At 36.1% G+C, this 19,961-nt stretch overlaps 1 long non-coding RNA gene across 1 annotated transcript; it reads right to left on the bottom strand.

Moving 5' to 3' along the window:
- Positions 1-2,710: 2,710 nt before the first annotated feature.
- Positions 2,711-12,197, bottom strand: LOC138693109 (uncharacterized). Its single transcript, XR_011330225.1, has 3 exons — positions 12,104-12,197; positions 6,755-6,960; positions 2,711-3,030 (listed from the first exon to the last, which is right to left on the bottom strand). It is a non-coding gene; the product is annotated as an uncharacterized lncRNA (long non-coding RNA).
- Positions 12,198-19,961: the final 7,764 nt, after the last annotated feature.

Genomic DNA, 19,961 nt, shown 5'->3' with positions numbered 1-19,961 from the left:
TGGTACGTGGTACATTGTGTCATATGATGGTACAGTTGGCATCACTGAGACTGACAGCAAACGAGCACTCTCTACAGGGCTTACAAAGAGAGAACTCAAATTTATGGAAAATTGTAATCTCATGGGGAACTACAGATAGTACTGAAACTTCATTATAGAATTAATTTGACTCTTCATACAAATGTTAATCACAACAGTTCAAACAATGGAAAGATGTAGATAATACACAGAAATTTAATTTGTCTTTACAGTATTGACTATGACATATTACTGGATACGTGGTTGACTGAAACTAATAACTTTGAGAAAACAATTAGGTATGATGATTGCTCAACAATTCCAACACAGCCTAGAACATTACACCACTATCAACAACAAACCAACAACAGCAATATGTAGAGATGGATCCAAAACTAAGCAGGGCACAGCAGCCGCCTTTTTCAACCAGCCAACAATTTAATGTTCAGGATAATTGGTCTGTTTACTCCACTGAAATCCTCGCAATAACCACAATATTATTACTTGTTCCGATTCGATCAACATTCACAACTCTACAAGAACAGGATAATTGCCAATATCTATTACACAAACGAGGAAAATAACAATAACATCGATCTATTATGGAACCTCAGACATGTCAAAATCCCAGGCAACGAACAGGCAGATCAACTTGCAAAATCAGCAACGTTGTTTCTATCCACGTCCTATCCCATGACATTATATCAAAATTAATTAGGAACTTAAACAATAATGAGAGAATGGGACTCAACCTGACCCAAAATGGGATGCAAAGAAATGCAAACCGTGGCCTTATGCTCTGAGGTATTCTACATAGGTCATTCAGTGGCAACATTTGAATTAACAACAAAGAAAACATTTTTGGAACAGTCACATTGTTGCAGTGCTCAGAAGCAATCTCCTTCAACATCAAGAACCCACCTCATGGAGACGACAGATGCCATCCAGAACTAATCTTCGAACAGACTGCGCTAACCCTACTGCTGCTGTATTGCCTGTCTGGTTCTAAAGCGAACCTCTAAGTGGGAATTTCATTTTCGCGAAAAGTTCAAAATTACATGGGCTCATATCTGGGGAGTATGAAGGATGCTCCAGAATTTCGCAGTTCCATCTGCGAAGTAAATTAACCACAGAGGCAGCTATGTGAGAGCGAGCACCATCATGTAGCACAATAGGATGAGAATTCAGGAGATTTGGACGTTTACGGTGCACCGCTGGTTGTAAATCGTGTTCCAGAAAGTAACTGCACTATGCACCATTCACAGGATGACAGAAACTGAATGAATGAGAAAGATTCTGACAAAATCATAACCAACAACGGTGTTCTTCCAGCATTCACTTGCCAATTACGGTCTGCCAGTCCACGTTTTTGATGAACATCTTCCCTCCTGCTGCGAAATGCATGCGCCCACCTAGCCAGGTTACGATGTGGTGAAGTCTCTCTACCACAAGCTTCCAGTAATGCTGTATGGCATTGTCGAGCATTCCTGCCTCTTGCAATCTGAATTTCAATGAAGCATCTTTGTTCGTATTTGCTAAATATTTTAGAGCGCTACATATAATAGTCTACAAATTAAACTCACTACAAATATCTCATAAATGAGATTATTTTCTTCAAACTCACAGATAACACACATCAGATGTTTCTCTTTCACATTGTTATCAGCTTACGTTATTTACCGCTGATAGTGCCACATACAAACATTGTTGCCACTAATTTTTTAATGACCCTGTAGAAAGCAAATAGTAACGTATCACAATTTAAAACTAAAGCAAGCTCAGACCTTGGTTTATTTAAACAGAATTGGAGTGACAGACACGGCAAACTGTATATGTGGTAAAAATGGAATTGCAAACCATACTTCATTTGAATGTCCCCCTACATAAAATAAAAACAGACCAGTTCATAACTCACATCTATTAAACCCTTGGGATCTAAACTCCCTACTCAATCAAAACGCAAGTATTAAACAACATCCAATAAGGTGTAAAATGAAAATCTAACATCCGGCATGTTAGTACTACTGCATTCATCAAGTGACAAACATAGTGCTTAATTATGAAGACCCAGACATTAAAGTTAGTCGGATCTTCAGCTGGCAGGACGTCGATAAATAAACTGAAGTGAAGTGAACTTTTTCTACATGTCTCACGGCATCCATAATGCTATTGAACAGTTGTATTCACGTGAGTGACCGCCAAAGGGCTGTAGTAGCCCTCTAATACCTCAGTGACCGCTAACCTGCCTATCATAAGAACCGTTCTTTTTGTTCACACAGCTCTGAGGTTGAGACACAGCACACGGCTCTACTGAGAAGAAAGTGCAAGGAATAATTTTCCAATAATGCATGAATACAAAAACTTCTAATATAAATAAAGCTTTGCATCAATGTGCTTCAACAAAAGTCTCGCATTGCTTATATGGACGCTTCACCCCTGGTATTGCGAAAATTAAGAATATAATGAGCATCTTATTATTAGTTTCGCGAATTTACACACACAATTACACGCACACCAGGACACATACACACACAAAAAAAGAAAGTGTAATTTTTAATTAACTATTTTTTAACAAACAAAGCTGCATCAACCGCAGAATTGAAGAAATGGCATAAAATCTTAATTTTCGGAATGAAAGCATTTGTAAAAATGTAGCCATGGTATTATTGACAGTATCACTATTTACAGGAAATTCCAGCCAAGACAAAGCATTTACTAATCAAATAAATACTTTCTAAATACACCACTATCTAGGAATCTAATTACACTTTGCATTCAAATGTATAACTGTTCAACATGTAATATTCTATCTTTTTCTATAACATTTCTAACTCAAATACATAATACCTTGCACCACAATTTAAAATGACGGGCTATAAATAGCAATTAGGCACCTGAGGGTAATTCTCACAGAGAATAAAAATAAATGGCAGCACTGCAACATATTCCAGGTTCACTGTACTCCTGTGTTACAGCTTCAGTCGTTAGATGTCATCACTTCTGAAATCAGTCCTAGAAAAGAAGAGTAGAAAATCTGTAATGTTACAAATGTGTCTGTAAATGATTTTTCCAATGGAATAATTTATCATTGGGAACTACCTCGAGATAAATTTATGAAATACATCAGATATGAAAGGGTAACTCAAAATACGTTTTGTTGACATATTAGAGTTAGTTTTTTTAATGTGAACATCGTTAAGTACAGTAGAACCCTGTTTATCTGAACTTTGGTTAACAGAAATCCAGGTTAACCGAGACTTTTTTTTTTGTTCAATGTAGAGAAAGATTTATTTGTCTTACGATTAGAGAAACTCTCGGAAAAAACCCAACCAGGTAATCAGCCCAAGTAGGAATCCAACCTGTGCCTGAACACAATTCTGGATTGGTAGGCAAGTGCCTTAGCCGATGAGTTATGCTGGTGATGGGGCCCTCTAAAAGAAACACTTTCACTCATCTCTCACTCTTAAAGAAGGTTGCTCACTAGTTGACAATGCCTTAGAGGTGCTATTGTCAACCAGTGAAATGCGTTGCTTCAATTGTGTAGGATTACTAGCTTCACAGGAAATATAAATCAGTAAAGTAACAATCTGCAGTTCGAAGCATTACAAAAAGAATATTTTTTGTAGTGTGCAAGTGTGCTTTGCGTAAACGTTACAGTGTATGGTACACTTTTTATTGAAATTTCGAGTAAAGGAAATGTGTAGTGACTACAGTTAAAGAAAAACATGAGGCTGTGAGAAGAATGAAAAAAATGGTGAAATCCTCTGATATAGACTGTGTTACGTTTTGTAGAGGAAACATCACCAGAAGAAGTTTTACTAATAAAGCAGTGGAGGGACATAGCAGCAAAGAAACATTGCGAAATTCAAACTCAGCCCAAAATATCTGATTACTTTAAGTAGATCTTGTTATTGTAAGATGTAAGTGATCAATTTTTATAGTATCTGGATAACATAGAGACATTTTTAATAATAATTTTTTTCTTCATAGAAAAGTGGAATTTTTGGAATTTACAGTTTATCTGAAAAACTGCTTATCTGAAATCACCTCTGCCCCCATTGTTTCGGATAAACGGGGTTCTACTGTAACCTACATCTCATCATACTGATATTCAATTTCTTGCTACCCATTTCATAATCAATTTTAATCCATGTATCTTTAACCTCCTGAGTCCTGAGACATTTGTTGTATTATTTTTAAAGTTCAATATAATTCTACACTTCAAAAAAAAGTCATTGACATGAGGAAAAATTCTGCAAGTTACAGTCAGGGCACAAATGCAGGTATATTATACTATACTTCGGGTCTCTACACATACATCTTATTTAATTTCATTTTTTTATTTCATTTATTATATTCCATAGATCTTACATTAGCAATGAAGCTTTAAGATGTGGAACAAGTCAAAATTTTACAAGATAACAATTACAATTTTGCAATTTTCTACAATTTTTTGGCGAGATGTAGTGAGACCCGAGAATTCGCCAAAAGATTACCTGGCATTTGCCTTATGGTCGGGGAAAACCTCGGAAAAAACCCAACAAGGTAATCAGACCAAATGGGGATGAAATGAAGTGAGGCCGAGGACTCGCCATAGACCATCGGCATCAGTCCCACAGCTGGGGAAAACCAATCAATGACACCACACGGGGGATCCGACCCAAGCCTGAGCGCAGCTCCGGATCAGCAGGACTCGATGGTTCATAGTCAGCATGTATGAAATATAGTACGGGACTCAGAAGGTTATTTTGTATCTTCAACTTCTTCAATGTTGTTGACATACACATTCTTTCACTAAATCCATTTTAAGAGAAATTCAGTGGCTTCATAACAGGAGATTTCATACAGCCTCTACACTCAATGTAATACCTGTTCTTTGGTATGTCATGAGATGGCACATCAAAGATACTTCCGAGAGCTTCACATAAATGACTTTATTATGTTTTTCACTTATGAGTGGTTTACTGGTTTGTTTGTATTTACTTACACAACCCTCACTACCAAACTCTCATACCAAGTACAAATTGATGGTTTGCCACTTTCGTCTAAACCCTCACAGCATTGTGGCAAGAGGTTTTCTCTCATCAGAACACACAAATTGCTTTCTCTGGCCTGATGCTATTTTGGTATAACCAAAAAATGAAGAAAAACCTTGCAATTGAGTGACAAATGCTAATTTTGAGAGTTCTTTCATATGTTTTCATATACAGTCGACTTTCGATAATTCGCAATAATTAGTGCATGAACTTCCGTGAAATATCAGAAATCGCGAATTATCCTCAAAATTTTTTATTATTATCTGAAATCCAGTAAATGTTACTCTAACAGGCTCAGTTACTAAAATACACTTCAAAATGAAGTGCAAAATGTGAAACAGTGCAAAACACTTTGAAACATTGTAACTTGGGCTCGGAAGTTGATGACTTAAAAATCACAGAAAAATGGCCTATAAAATGACACTATATTTCTGAAAATATGACATTAAAATTTAGAAAAATGACCATGATTATAACGGTAAAATATAAAAAAAAAAGTATACTTTCATCTATGGAAAATACATTGTCACCAAAGTCAGTCACTAACTGTAGCAAAAAAACTTTGCTTTATTTTACTTTCTGAATTTTTACTCTTCACTTGTGAGATACAATATACTGACTGTGAGCACTGTGGCTGCAGTATTTGTTCTATTTTGTTGAATGGGGGAAGCACATAACACACGTGATCAGAGGCGAGGCTTATGAAACCATAAGGAAAATTCCTGTAAGACGCAATTGAATTGCATGAGCAATCTGCAGTAGGTTCTTGAATTTAGACTACAACTACAGCATAAAAAAATCCGTTCATAAGAAGAAAAGGGCAAAAATGCAACAAAAAGTGGAACATTTCCTAAAAAATGACCAATAGACAATAAAAGACCGAAAAATAAAAGTAGGCTATATTGGTTCGTGTTGAAGTGAACACGTTTGTATTGCATTCTGCATTGTCTGTGATGTCTCAGAAAGAAAAATGATATTTCATCAACTTCCGAGCCCTAATTATAACTATACAGTACTACAGTGTGACAGAATCTTAAAACAAGAAATACAGGTTTTACAAAATATCATAAGACACCTTAGCTTAACAAAAATACTGTAGTCTTTTTTTTTTTAGTGGATTGTTCATTTTTTCTGATTTTAGATCGAAAATTTCTTGAGAAGGAGGAAGAAAGCATAAACGAAGTAAAAACGGAAATGACGTGTTTGCTCCTCTCCCTCCCACATTAGCCTCATGTGAATTATCAGGAGTCGACTACCCAGACGCATATATTAAGAATTAAGAATTAGCCATGAAATCTCGTGAAGGGCAAGGGTCTCCTGACTATGCAGGTTGGCTTGTTAAGCAGTTCCTGGTTAGTGACTCCGGGAATGATGGTCACTTTTGTAATGTAATAGTTTGGGATGCTGTCTGCGTTAACACTGACCTGTTCATTAGTTATTGTTTGGAATGTAATTGATGGTATTCGGAAAGTTATAAATTTTGATTGCTTTTTTATACGTTAAATTAGATAGATATAGATTTATTCAACAATTACACATACATATTACCAATAAAGAATTTATCCTTAAATCCAGTGCATGGGTCTTTTGACCATACACTTCACTATTAACAAGCAAGAATACTGGTAGAAATTCAACAAGCAATCCTCATTTATGACAAAAATATCAGAATAAAAAGAACCCTGCCTCAATTGACTTACCTAAGAGCCATTATCTGACGAATTTCAGTAGGCGTGAGTCTCCAAGTGAGAGGCCCAGAATTATTACCCCAATATCTGATATTTCAGTTACCCTCTCCAGGTTGAGAACAGTTGTCAGACGGGCAAACTTGTCACGTATAGACCACAATTAGTGCTTGTGAGGTAACCAGTGCACAAGCTTCCTTATCAAACACAAGACCTCCCAACTGCAACATTACAAAATATTCAGAATCCTTTATTTCACTAACTTGTCATCTGCAATGAAAATGTTTTTCATTCCACAAACATCTTACAAACTTAATATGGCTGCAAATTTCAAATCATTCAATTATAGAATAAAAATGACATGACACTTCTGCATACAAAATAATCTTATAAGTGTAAGATTTTAAGCTTTCATGGTAATTGTGTTCAAAGCAGACATATGGGTATTTCACTATGTACTGAAACTTGGACCAGTTTCTTGGGGTAGCCAGACATAATAGGTGATCCTTCAAGTCGTACTAAATGCCCTGAAGATGCAGTTCGAAACATTGAAGACATATGGTGGGATACCCAAAGTCTGCTTCTACTTTTAAAGAGCATTAATACATAATAATCAGTCTGTGTGCATCGAACTCGCCCTGTTGAACGTGGATTTCAATACAACTTTCTCCATGTGACTAGTGACCTCACAGTTAGAATACTGACTAATGTATCATAATTGCTTGTAGTTGAAGAACCTTTAAAAATTCCTAACAATCCATCTAAGTTCATTATGAGGTTTTGAACAAATGGTTCATTGGCTTCATAACTAGCAAAGTCCTCCTGAAAACATAAGAAACTTAACTGTAGGACTGATCTTATACTTACTTACAAATGGCTTTTAAGGAACCTGAAGGTTCATTGCCGCCCTCACATAAGCCCGCCAGCGGTCCCTATACTGTGCAAGATTAATCCAGTCTCTATCATCATACCCCACCTCCCTCAAATCCATTTTAATATTATCCTCCCATCTACGTCTCGGCCTCCCCAAAGGTCTTTTTCCCTCCGGTCTCCCAACTAACACTCTATATGCATTTCTGGATTCGCCCATACGTGCTACATATCCTGCCCATCTCAAACGTCTAGATTTAATGTTCCTAATTATATCAGGTGAAGAATACAATGCGTGCAGTTCTGTGTTGTGTAACTTTCTCCATTCTCCTGTAACTTCATCCCGCTTAGCCCCAAATATTTTCCTAAGCACCTTATTCTCAAACACCCTTAACCTATGTTCCTCTCTCAGAGTGAGAGTCCAAGTTTCACAACCATACAGAACAACCGGTAATATAACTGTTTTATAAATTCTAACTTTCAGATTTTTGGACAGCAGACTGGATGATAAGAGCTTCTCAATCGAATAATAACACGCATTTCCCATATTTATTCTGCGTTCAATTTCCTCCAGAGTGTCATTTATATTTGTTACTGTTGCTCCAAGATATTTTAATTATTCCACCTCTTTGAGGGATAAATCTCCAATTTTTATATTTCCATTTCGTACAATATTCTGGTCACAAGACATAATCATATACTTTGTCTTTTCGGGATTTACTTCCAAACCGATTGCTTTACTTGCTTCAAGTAAAATTTCCGTGTTTTCCCTAATCGTTTGTGTATTTTGTCCTAACATATTCACGTCATCCGCATAGACAAGAAGCTGATGTAACCCGTTCAATTCCAAACCCTGCCTGTTATCCTGAACTTTCCTAATGGCATATTCTAGAGCGAAGTTAAAAAGTAAAGGTGATAGTGCATCTCCCTGCTTTAGCCCGCAGTGAATTGGAAAAGCATCAGATAGAGACTGACCTATACGGACTCTGCTGTATGTTTCACTGAGACACATTTTAATTAATCGAACTACTTTCTTAGGAATACCAAATTCAATAAGGATATCATATAATACTTCCCTCTTAACCGAGTCATATGCCTTTTTGAAATCTATGAATAACTGATGTACTGTACCCTTATACTCCCATTTTTTCTCCATTATCTGTCGAATACAAAAAATCTTATCAATAGTCGATCTATTACGCCGAAAACCGCACTGATGATCCCCAATAATTTCATCTACGTATGGAGTTAATCTTCTCAAAAGAATATTGGACAAAATTTTGTACGACGTCAACAAAAGTGATCTTATACATAACAAACAATTTATTCTCACACAAATCAATGTCGTCAGAGACTATTATGCTTACCATTAAGTCCAAGGATTGTGGTTTGAAATGCAGCTAGACTAGACGGCATTTCAGCTGCTATATGCGCCGCACAGTGGTCTAAAATCCATATTTAGAAGGACAAATGCAAAAAAATGACATGTAAAAAAATGGAATTAAACCCTTAAATTATTTTTCCTATATACCTGAGTAACACTGAATTGATAATCTTAATCAGCGGAGGTGGCTGCATAGCGAGATAAGAAGCCGGTAACATGCCACATTTCGCCACCCAGCATTCTTACTCAGCAAGCGCCGCGAGGCTGCCATTTTCCTTGTGCTGTAACTCTGTTGTAAGTGGTCGATTCCATTCTTATTTGGTACCAACATGTCAAGTAGTTCTTTAGGTATGTGACACTGTTTGTTTTTGTTACATTTAATGTTATTATAGTATGTAAAATTAGCATCAGTAGACAGGGGACAAAATAAAAATATAACCATTGAGTGCAGACTTTGCTAAGGTAGAGAAAAAAAAAACCCTTTGGATCGTCCAAAAATGATTATTTTTCACTTCCTCCACTATTTACCTCTATTTTAAATCTAGTCTTAAGGTGCGTAGATTTGCGGAAGTAATAATTTATGAGCACTATTCTTTCGAGTTGCAGTAGTGCAATTTTTCTCGGTTGCAGTTATTTCAATATCTGTGAACCGAATCTGCTTCCGCAGTATGATTCAGGAAATTCAAGATGACAGCTTGTTAATTATGTACCAAATATGCTTCCCGAGTGTCCAAAAGGTGCAATAGTACCTAAAATGTTACATTTTTCCTTCCATAAGATTTTGTCTAAATGCATCCCCCTGTAAGGGGTACTTCTGCTTATACCAACGTAAACAGAGTTTGTACACAAAACAAATGTGCTAAGTGTAACTAATGTATACAATTTCATAAAAATCTGTTAGATAGGACAAAAGTTACTAATTTTGCCTAATTGCGCCCCCTATAAGGGGTAGTTACACTTAGACCAACGTAATGAGAGCTTGTATACAAAACATACATGCTACCTGTAACTACTTTGTAAAATTTCATAAAATTCTGTTAAATAGGAGAAAAGTTACTATTTTTGTCTAATTGTGCCCCCTATAAGGGGTAGTTCTCCTTATACCAACGTAATCAGAGCTTGTATACAAAACATATATGTTCCTTGTAACTGTTTTGTAAAATTTCATACAAATCTATCAAATAGGAGAAAAGTTACTGATTTTGTTTAATTGCGCCCCCCTATAAGGGGTAGTTCCCCTTATACCAACGTAACGAGAGCTTGTATACAAAACATACATGCTACCTGTAACTACTTTGTAAAATTTCATAAAAATCTGTTAAATAGGAGAAAAGTTACTATTTTTGTTAATTGCGCCCCCTATAAGGGGTATTTCCCCTTATACGAACGTAATCAGAGCTTGTATACAAAACATATATGCTACTTGTAACTGTTTTGTAAAATTTCATAAAAATCTGTTAAATAGGAGAAAAGTTACTAATTTTGTCTAATTGCGCCCCCCTATAAGGGGTGGTTCCCCTTATACCAACGTAACGAGAGCTTGTATACAAAACATATATGCTACCTGTAACTGCTGTGTAAAATTTCATAAAAATCTGTTAAATAGGAGAAAAGTTACTATTTTTGTTAATTGCGCCCCCTATAAGGGGTATTTCCCCTTATACGAACGTAATCAGAGCTTGTGTACAAAACATATATGCTACTTGTAACTGTTTTGTAAAATTTCATAAAAATCTGTCAGATAGGAGAAAAGTTTCTAATTTTGTCTAAATGCGCCCCCCTATAAGGGGTAGCTCCCCTTATACCAACGTAACGAGAGCTTGCATACAAAACATATATGCTACCTGTAACTACTGTGTAAAATTTCATAAAAATCTGTTAGGTAGCTGAAAAGTTATTAATATGTCCCGCTAAATTTGCATTCTAGACCACTGTGCACCGTAGCATTTCTGGTATGTGACGTCACAAGCTTGTACAGTAGAACCAATTGGAATTAGTCTATAACAAGTAGTTCCCAAGTTCGTTTCTTCACGTGTGAGTGTTTCAATACATTGAATAACTAAAACAACCTCGCGCGCGCGCGGGGGTGTGTGTGTGTGTGTGTGTGTGTGTGTGTGTGTGTGTGTGATAACTGGAAGAAGAGACTGTAAAAAGAAAAGTATTGCACAGATAGGCACGGAAAAGAGTGTTTAAGGCATATAATTATTTTAAAAATGTTCACGAGCAGAACACTGCCAGTCATCTTGATGCTGGCTGCAATGTTGCCAACGCGCAAGAAATGACTGCAGAAGCATGTGGTGTGGGATTGAGAACCATGCAAAGAGTAGGCCTATTGTTAGTGAAGGAAAGAGGGTTTGTTTGGTGTCATGCTTACAGTAATCAACAGCTAAGGTCGTTATTGTCTTTTGATAATTTAAATTCCCTCCTGCGCTCTTTGTATTGCACGTGCGCATGAAGTACGATGTGGCAATGTTCTATGCAGCATTGTTCTCTGTCTCTCTCGACGCAAACGCTAGCAGACTACCGCCTTCTGAATTGCCGTCGACTCTAGGGGCGATATAAATCCTTAGGAAATGAAGCTGGGGACTCTGTTTAATAAATTTATTACACGTAGAAAAGCTTTGTTCTTTAATAACAAAGCTTCAGACAAAATTTACAATCTATGCCGCATATAAAAAGCAACCCTGCCCATCATTATCTCCAGCTACCATGTCAATGGGGTAATGAATTCTACTGTTGAAGACTCCAATCTTGGAACTTGCGGGATGATGAAGCGAGGCTAAGCGGGGAATAAAAAACAACAGATAACGTACTGAAGCTTGTGCACTATCATTGCACTGTTCAATATTACAAGACATTCTGAAAATAATTTCACCCATCGTAGACTGGAGATCGATATAACTAGTGCAAATAAATTAATTCCGGAGCAACGGACATTCAGTTTTTTATATAAACGAGACCTAGGTGAATAGCAATATGATATTTCGAAAATGTTGGCAAAATGAGAGTGTAAATGTCCACACGAATGTAAACTCTGAACGTGGTACATGTAGGAAGAATTAATGGGTTCCTTCCTAATGCAGAACTTATATATAAAGCCGGGAGATTACCATGGTCAGATGAACGCCGAAAATTTTGAAAGATGAGTAATACAAAAGTTGATATTCAATCTTCCTCCTCAATCATTTACTGTGCTCCGTATCACTGTCTCCAGATCAACAAACCGCCATCTGTATATGCAGTAAAGACAGACATGATCTCCTGGCTTCGCAAGAAAGAAGTGAACTGTGATGAAAGTATCAGAAAGAACGACCTCTATAACCTTATTCTATCTCTGAAGCTAAAGCAAAAAAATTACAAAGTTGACAACATTTTGGAACAACATAACCACAAAGTTCTTAGATTGCCGCCTTACATGTGCGAGTTGATTCCAATTGAATTGGCTTGAACTAAAGTGAAACGTATTGTCAGTGACAATAATGTCATGGGGAGGGCCCGGATAATTATGTAATTACATGTTTTTTTTCTATCAACATTAAGATACGAGATTTGTGATATGTTGGAGTTTCATGCCAATTAGAGCCTAAAAACGTAAACTTGAAAGTACATATTTTTACATATTTTGCTCTTTAGTACATATTCTTACATATTTTGCTCTTAAGTACATATTTTTACATATTTATTAATATTTCCATGCTTAATTGCAATTTTATTCGCTATTACATGCCTGTATATCCTACAAGTGTATGACCTTGCGTGAGAAGGTCAAAAAGGTTTTCTGTCTTGAATCTCTCTGCCTGTCTGTCGGTCACATGAGGCGCACCTTGCCACTGCATGTCCAAGCCATGCCAGGTCATCGATTGAAGCGCCAATTAGTCGCAGTTAGCTCGCGTGTGTAGATTGAACAATAACTTTCTGTTGTGTGACCTCACCATTTAATTCCTTTTTAATTTCAAGTTAAATGTTGCACTAAAGGATGCTGAAGGAAAAAATCTCACTCTGTATAGAGTTAAAGCATTACACAGAGGAATTTGACAATTTATCCACAGATGGAAATGTACTTTTTGCCTTGTTTGTGAGAAGAATGTGCCCTGTTCTCAACGTTTTCAAGTCCTGGAACACTTATCCACGTCACATCATCGGGCCCTTGCTTCGAAACCATATCTCAAAAGCAGTTGTTACTCACTGAACCTCAACTCAGAAACGCCCAGAACCTCAGAAATCCCAGTTTGCAAGTGATCTGCGCCGTGCTATGGTTTGTGCTGATATCCCTATTTGGAAGTTAAAAAATCCAGTGCTGTGCGAGTTTCTTGAGAAATACACACGTGAAACTGTGCCAGATTAATCTACAATCAGAAAGAACTGTGCACCTGACTTATATATGGAAACAATCAACTCTATTCATTTGAAAATTGGTGCTGATGATCTCATTTGGATTTCAATTGACGAGGCAATTGATGTATAGGAATGATATATTGGAAATGTTATAGTGGGCGTGTTGAAAGATAATGAAGCGAGTAAGCTTGTGTTGTTAACTTGTGAGGTGTTATCAAATGCAATCATAAAAATATTGTTAAATTATTTAATGATGCAATGGGGCTTTTGTGGCCCAATGGGGTGAAACACAGTAATGTCTTCCTTCTTGTGACTGATGCAGCACCATATATGTGCAAAGCTGCCACAGCTTCCCAAGTTTTATATCCTAAAATGTTACATCTCACATGTCTTGTGCATGCATTCCATCGCATAGCAGAACTGGTTCCATCTCAATTTTCTAAAGATGACACACTAATTTCGAATACAAATAAAGTATTTTTAAAGGCTTACAACAGAGTTGACAAATTCGAAGAACTGTTTCCTGAGCTTCCACTCCTTCATTCAATCTTAACGAGGTGGGGAAGCTGGATTGATGCTGTAGGCTACTACCCAAAGAATTTTGATTCTGTGAAACAAGTTGTCCAGCATTTTTATTCCCAAGATGCAGGCTGTAGAAACAGCAAAGCAATCATTTAGTGATGCAAAGCTTAAAAATAATATTGCTTACATCCAGTGCAATTTTTCGCATTTATGCATTGCCATTAAATCTTTGGAGACATCTTCTTCCATACTCTCAAACAGGCTTGATGTTGTTCATTCTGCAGTCACGTCTCTGAAAAGTCTACAAGGGCCGGTTGTAGCTGCAGTGAAGAATACGCTTTCTTCCAGTTTGAAGAAAAACCGAGGATTCAAGGCTATCAGTGCTATTAACAGAGTGCTAAATGAAAGTAGTGAAAATTGAGTACACACCAGAAGTTTAAATACGCACCCATTACATAATATGAATTTGAACAATCATTTAGACAGTACAAAGCCATGTTACACGATAACAGGAGACGTTTTCTATTTGACAATTTGAAACACATGTTTGTTCCTTATTGTTATGGTGTTCGTAATGTGGAAAATTAACAGCAATATGTAATTTTCAATTTTTAAGTTATTTGCATGCATCTCCAGATTATTATATCTAGTTGTAATATTGGACCCATAATATGGTATGTGTTAAGATATGACGTGATTCTGTAGGTAGCCTATCAGCAACATATTTCAAGAAAATGTAGGGAAATTATGATATTATGTTACATATTTCTTGATATTATAATGGTTTTATTACATATTTCAAGATTTTTAAATACATACATATATATATATATATATATATGTACATATTTCACTGAATTTTAGTACATAACAATCCGGGCCCTAGTCATGGGTGACTTAAATTTACAGAAATTAATGCAAGTGCTAAAAACTGCACTTTCTCTTGTGACAAATGAAGACTGAGAAGGATTCTGTAGACACATTGAAAATATAGATAAACAATACTGGGAAAAAGATGAACTCCTATCATATGTGATTAATGAAATTCGTGGGTTTGAGTTTTCGCCTTGATTTTCTTGTGCTACAATGTCTCTGTATATATTACTGTAACTTCGTATATTTGTATTACATAATTTACATATAATATTCCCGTCATTCACTTCAAAATACTCACCAAATTCTGATGCAAAAATATGCACCTGAAAACCTTCAACCTTGGACATTATTATTCAGCACTTACGCTGTTTACGCATGCTAGAGTACTGACTGGTAAACGAATAGCCAACTTGATAGTGATAACTGATAATATTAATAATACTGATGACTGGTGGTGAAAACAGTAACACCACACCTGAATGTGACTTGTTCAACAGCTTCCGCTATGAGGTAGGAACAGAACACAATTTTTAGACAGCTGGTAGCAGGCTAGCATTACTAATAGGGGTCACTATCGCGAACTGTAGGGTCGCGTCGCATTTCTGTCAGGTTCCAGATTAGAGTCTTCAACAGTACCTTAGACATTTCCCACCTCAAAATAAAATTCAAAACTGTTGTTTTAGCAGACTCAAGGAATGTCACAGATGTTAATCACACCCGAAGGAATTGAAGACCAACCGAAATTACTCTTGTTTCATGTACGTTATGTACTGGGTGGTCCAAAAAATATCTACCATGTTCAAAAAGTTGTTGCTGTTTTCTAATGCCAGGCATTTGACAATAAAGTCATTTGACTTCTTGCAATCCAATATTTTTCAAAGATATTGTCATGGTCAGCCACTGAAGCATAGATTTTAAGGTGTTCTGAATCCATTTCTTGGTTTGAGTTGCACAATGGGTAGTTAGGAGACTGATATATTCCAATTCTAGGCAGGTGTTTGGCCAAACGGTCATGGCCTGTTGCCAGTCTAAATGCAGCTACTGACAATTTGCGTGGTAAATCGGGAATTAACTGTGGATTATGAACCTCCAGAACCAAAATATACGAGGTGAAACTTGTACAATGTGTTCATTACGTTGCCCTATTTTGTTCTAGATGACTGAAGTGTGTATAATTCGTGATTCTTGATCATTGACGAAATGACACTTAATATCCTTAACAATGTGTATTTGCCATTACAGAGTATTACAGATCAAATGACAGTACGAAGATAATTTTAAACAAAATTTCACTGAAGGAATGGTCAATTCTCAGTGTTATGACGCAATACTGGAAGACGAGATTATTTCTTTTCTGTATCATATTATCTCTGGTGAGAAAATGGAGTACCATTTATTGACACCCAGCCACTGAATGAGCATTTTGGCATTAGTGATCTTGCTTCACACTCGGAGACGTGTGGACTGGTCAGATCTCAATCCTTGTGGATATATCTTAAAGACAGAGTGCACTGGGATTGGTCAGCAACAAATTAATTACATAAAACGTGCAATTCAAGAAGAAATTTATGTCATTTCACCAGAACTTCTTCGAAAAATAACCTCCAATTTTGCAATCAAACTGTGTCGTATACAATGAGTAGCAGGAAGACACTTTGAAAATATTTTCCTCTACATAAGATAAGATATTAGTAAAAGTGCATTCGTAATTTCTCTCTAAATCTTTTCATTTCTGCATAATCGTACATTAATTTTGGTTGGTAGGTATTCTCTGGAACACCATATGTGTGGCTGGCTTCAGATGATGAAATGTCTATTGTGTGTTCAAAACATTCTTGTGGATAACAATAGTTTGTTATTATTTGTAATCAAATATATAACTACACTGGACATAGAAGAGCTACAAACAAAATGATAAGATCATAAACATATGTCCTACAGTTAGCTCTCCAATCACCACGAGGCTATCCAGGTCTGAAAAGACCAGAATAGTATTGAAAAGGTCAGTAGCATTTTGTAAGATATAGAACAGACCTTCAAGATCCCTGAATCGGTTGAGGACAGAAAATTAGGCACTGTTAAACTATATATCAAATCTGAAAATATACTAATTTATTCATACATATAAATTTAATAAAATAATAGTAATACAAAGTTACATGTTTCGGTAATGAATTGTATTAATGTGTTCCCGCATCTCAAACGATACACTTGATTTCCCTCTGAAAATCGAATACAGAAAACTAGTTACATTTCCCAGATTGTAAGTTTCTCCCGTTTTCTTACTTTTTTTACCTTGAAATAAATCTTCCATAATTTGAGAGCCATCTATGTTTTTTCCCCGCAATATAATTATTTTCAATATGGAATCTATTCGCCTATATACACACATTTATTTTGTGTTTGTGTTTAAAAAGAAGTAGACCTAATGGCTTGTTAGGAATGGTAATGACCTTACACCTTAAACAATAAACAATCAATTATATGCTACTAAACCTCTGGGAACTTCATATACATCTTCCTTATTTTTTATGCAAACCTTTCTTCTTTTTTTTTTTAAATTAAAACAAATCTAGCAATCCTAAAACTGGTTTTTATGTATTTTATTTTTCTAGTGCAGCATGATGTCCAAACAACTTTCAGTTAAAACAGCGCCGCGAATGAGAACGGCTCAGTTTAGACGGCCAGAGCTGCTCTCGCTCTTCAATTGCAGAACGCTCACGCAGTGGCAGACTCGCATTACAGCTACCTTCCCTGCATTAATGTAACAAGAGCCACGGTTGTTCTAGTCATTCAGTCTGTCAGTACATAATAGTTTATAAGGATATCACATCAATCCATTGTAAGTATAGACTTTATAACATTCTTATTAATTTAAGGCACGGGCCTCCAATCTGCGCCGAATCACTTGCAAGATGCTACTTGCATAAGCTCATGACCTGGGGTGGGAGAGTTGAAGATGTGGACAGCGACAGGTGTGTTAACTAGAACAGTGGTGGGTTTATTGTATGCTAGACATCATTGGGGAAGTTCGTGTACTTCTACTCGATGCAAATCACAATTTGTTAATTAACACAAATAAATATATAAACAAACTATAGACATTGGAAGTTTTCTTTTAAATTCGAGACGTTGATTTTCTGTTTTAATTCTTGAACCATGGATATAAAACTTGTGAGTTTTTAATCTACGGAGAGGACTGTGTGAATGCCAAGTGTTTCCTGGTATTCTGATAAGTTTTTCATATTGAATCACTGCTTTTTCTTCTATTATCATTTTGATGCTGTTAATATTAGTGAGGAAAAATGTACAAAGTTATGAATTGTAGCATTAATCTGCCTAGATATGTCATTAGATATTTCAGTTCTTCGTGCAACAGTTTGTCGAGAAAGGTGTAAACTGCGAAAGTGTTGCAATTCTTTGGGGCACAAAATTTCTGCGACTTTAACCATGCATGTTTTTACAGACTCACTTTCCTGAAATGATTTGAGAGATTTGGCTATCTCCCATGACACAGTTTAACTAACAAGTATTCTTTTTCTGTCATGTCAGGTGCACGAACGTCAATATGCAGAGCATGCTTATTTAACAGGTTCTTCTGACCAATCTACTCCTGGAATAATGAGGGAATAATATGCATAATAATAATAATAATAATAATAATAATAATAATAATAATGGTAATATAATATCCAATAACGCTAATATAATAATATTTATAATAATCAATAATACATTTCTACTCAGCATATTGAGAATACAATGCAACAGGCCGGAAATTATCTTGGAACATATAAGACATTGTACATTATCACCATCTTCAAAGCAAACAAACTCTAGTTCCCACTCTACATTAAATTTGGAGGTCGAAGGCTTGGACAGAGACATTCATAAACCACCTTATACATCTGGTACGCCCACCACTGCCTTGTTTACTGTATCAAGCACACGCTATGGCAATCAGGGTGCCTTACGGGGGTGGAGGGAGAATGAAGGGGATTACATTGCAGGTTGCATAGTGATTCGCGAATCACCTTTTGGACATCTCTAATTTAAGGGGTTAGGTACAACTTACAGCAGTAAAAGTTTTGTAAATATTCAACATTTTTTCCTCCATTACTGTATCTTCTATAATAATGAAAGTTGGTATGTATAAAACACTGTCCTTCTGTTACCCCATCCAGACTGGAACTTGTGCTAGCTCGACTGGAAGTGCAACAGTAATGCATTCCAACTCTAAGTTCATTCTTCTATACTTATGCATGTAAATTAATACACAATTTAAGTGTTCAATATTACTTAGCAGTAATAAAGTCTTCAACAGTGCCCTGGTAATTATTCTCGCTATTAGCCCCAATGTTCATGGGTTCAACCTGACTGGCAGTGATGCATTTTATTACTCCATGGGAAACAAAGAAATAAAAATTCTTTGTTATGTAGATGACGTTGTTTTATTTGCTGAAATGTTGATGATCTCCAGCGATCATTTCACCAGTTTAACATGACTGTATATCATCAAAAGACTAAAGCTATAACAATCTCGATTTCCTATAATACACAAGTTGTTGTGGTTAATAATGTTATTGATCAAGTGTCGAAATTAAAATTTTTAAAAATAAATATTACTATCTATGCAAGTTTGAAGTAACCATTTGAACAAACGAATAAAGGTAACAGAATTCCAGTATATTTAAGGGAAACAATTTGGAAAAATTAACATTTCAGAGATAGAGCCAGAACAGGTCACATTGTCACTCAATTGTACCTACACCGATTTCACCTTTCTGATAATCCTACTTGTCTGTGGTGTAATAATCATGATGAAGATCTGGAACACATTCTTCTATACTGTCCATCCATAAACCACAAAAGAAGTAAATTAAAATCATCAGTACCAGTTGCAGAAGACACAGCCCTGCAGTATATATTGACTACACCCCACCTCTGGCTACTAGCAACAGGCATCTATAATGAACAGCGATCAAAATACCCCCCATTTCTCGTGAAAAAAACAACTGAATAGACTACAGTGGACTATAGTGGACTTTATGTTGTCAGCAAACAGCTGGATACATTAAGAAGATTGATTTGAACATTTTAGAGATGACCCAAAAGGCAAAAGTAAACAAATCAATTGTGAAACCAATTTTATTACAGTTGAAACTAATTGATATGTAACCCAGTTCTGATTTTGTGTGTCCTGGCAAAGCAGCACTTTATTATAGTCGCATCGTT

The sequence above is a fragment of the Periplaneta americana genome, chromosome 17, assembly GCF_040183065.1.
Source record: "Periplaneta americana isolate PAMFEO1 chromosome 17, P.americana_PAMFEO1_priV1, whole genome shotgun sequence".
Lineage (NCBI taxonomy): Eukaryota > Metazoa > Arthropoda > Insecta > Blattodea > Blattidae > Periplaneta > Periplaneta americana.
This window is presented reverse-complemented; position numbering and strand designations above follow the sequence as displayed.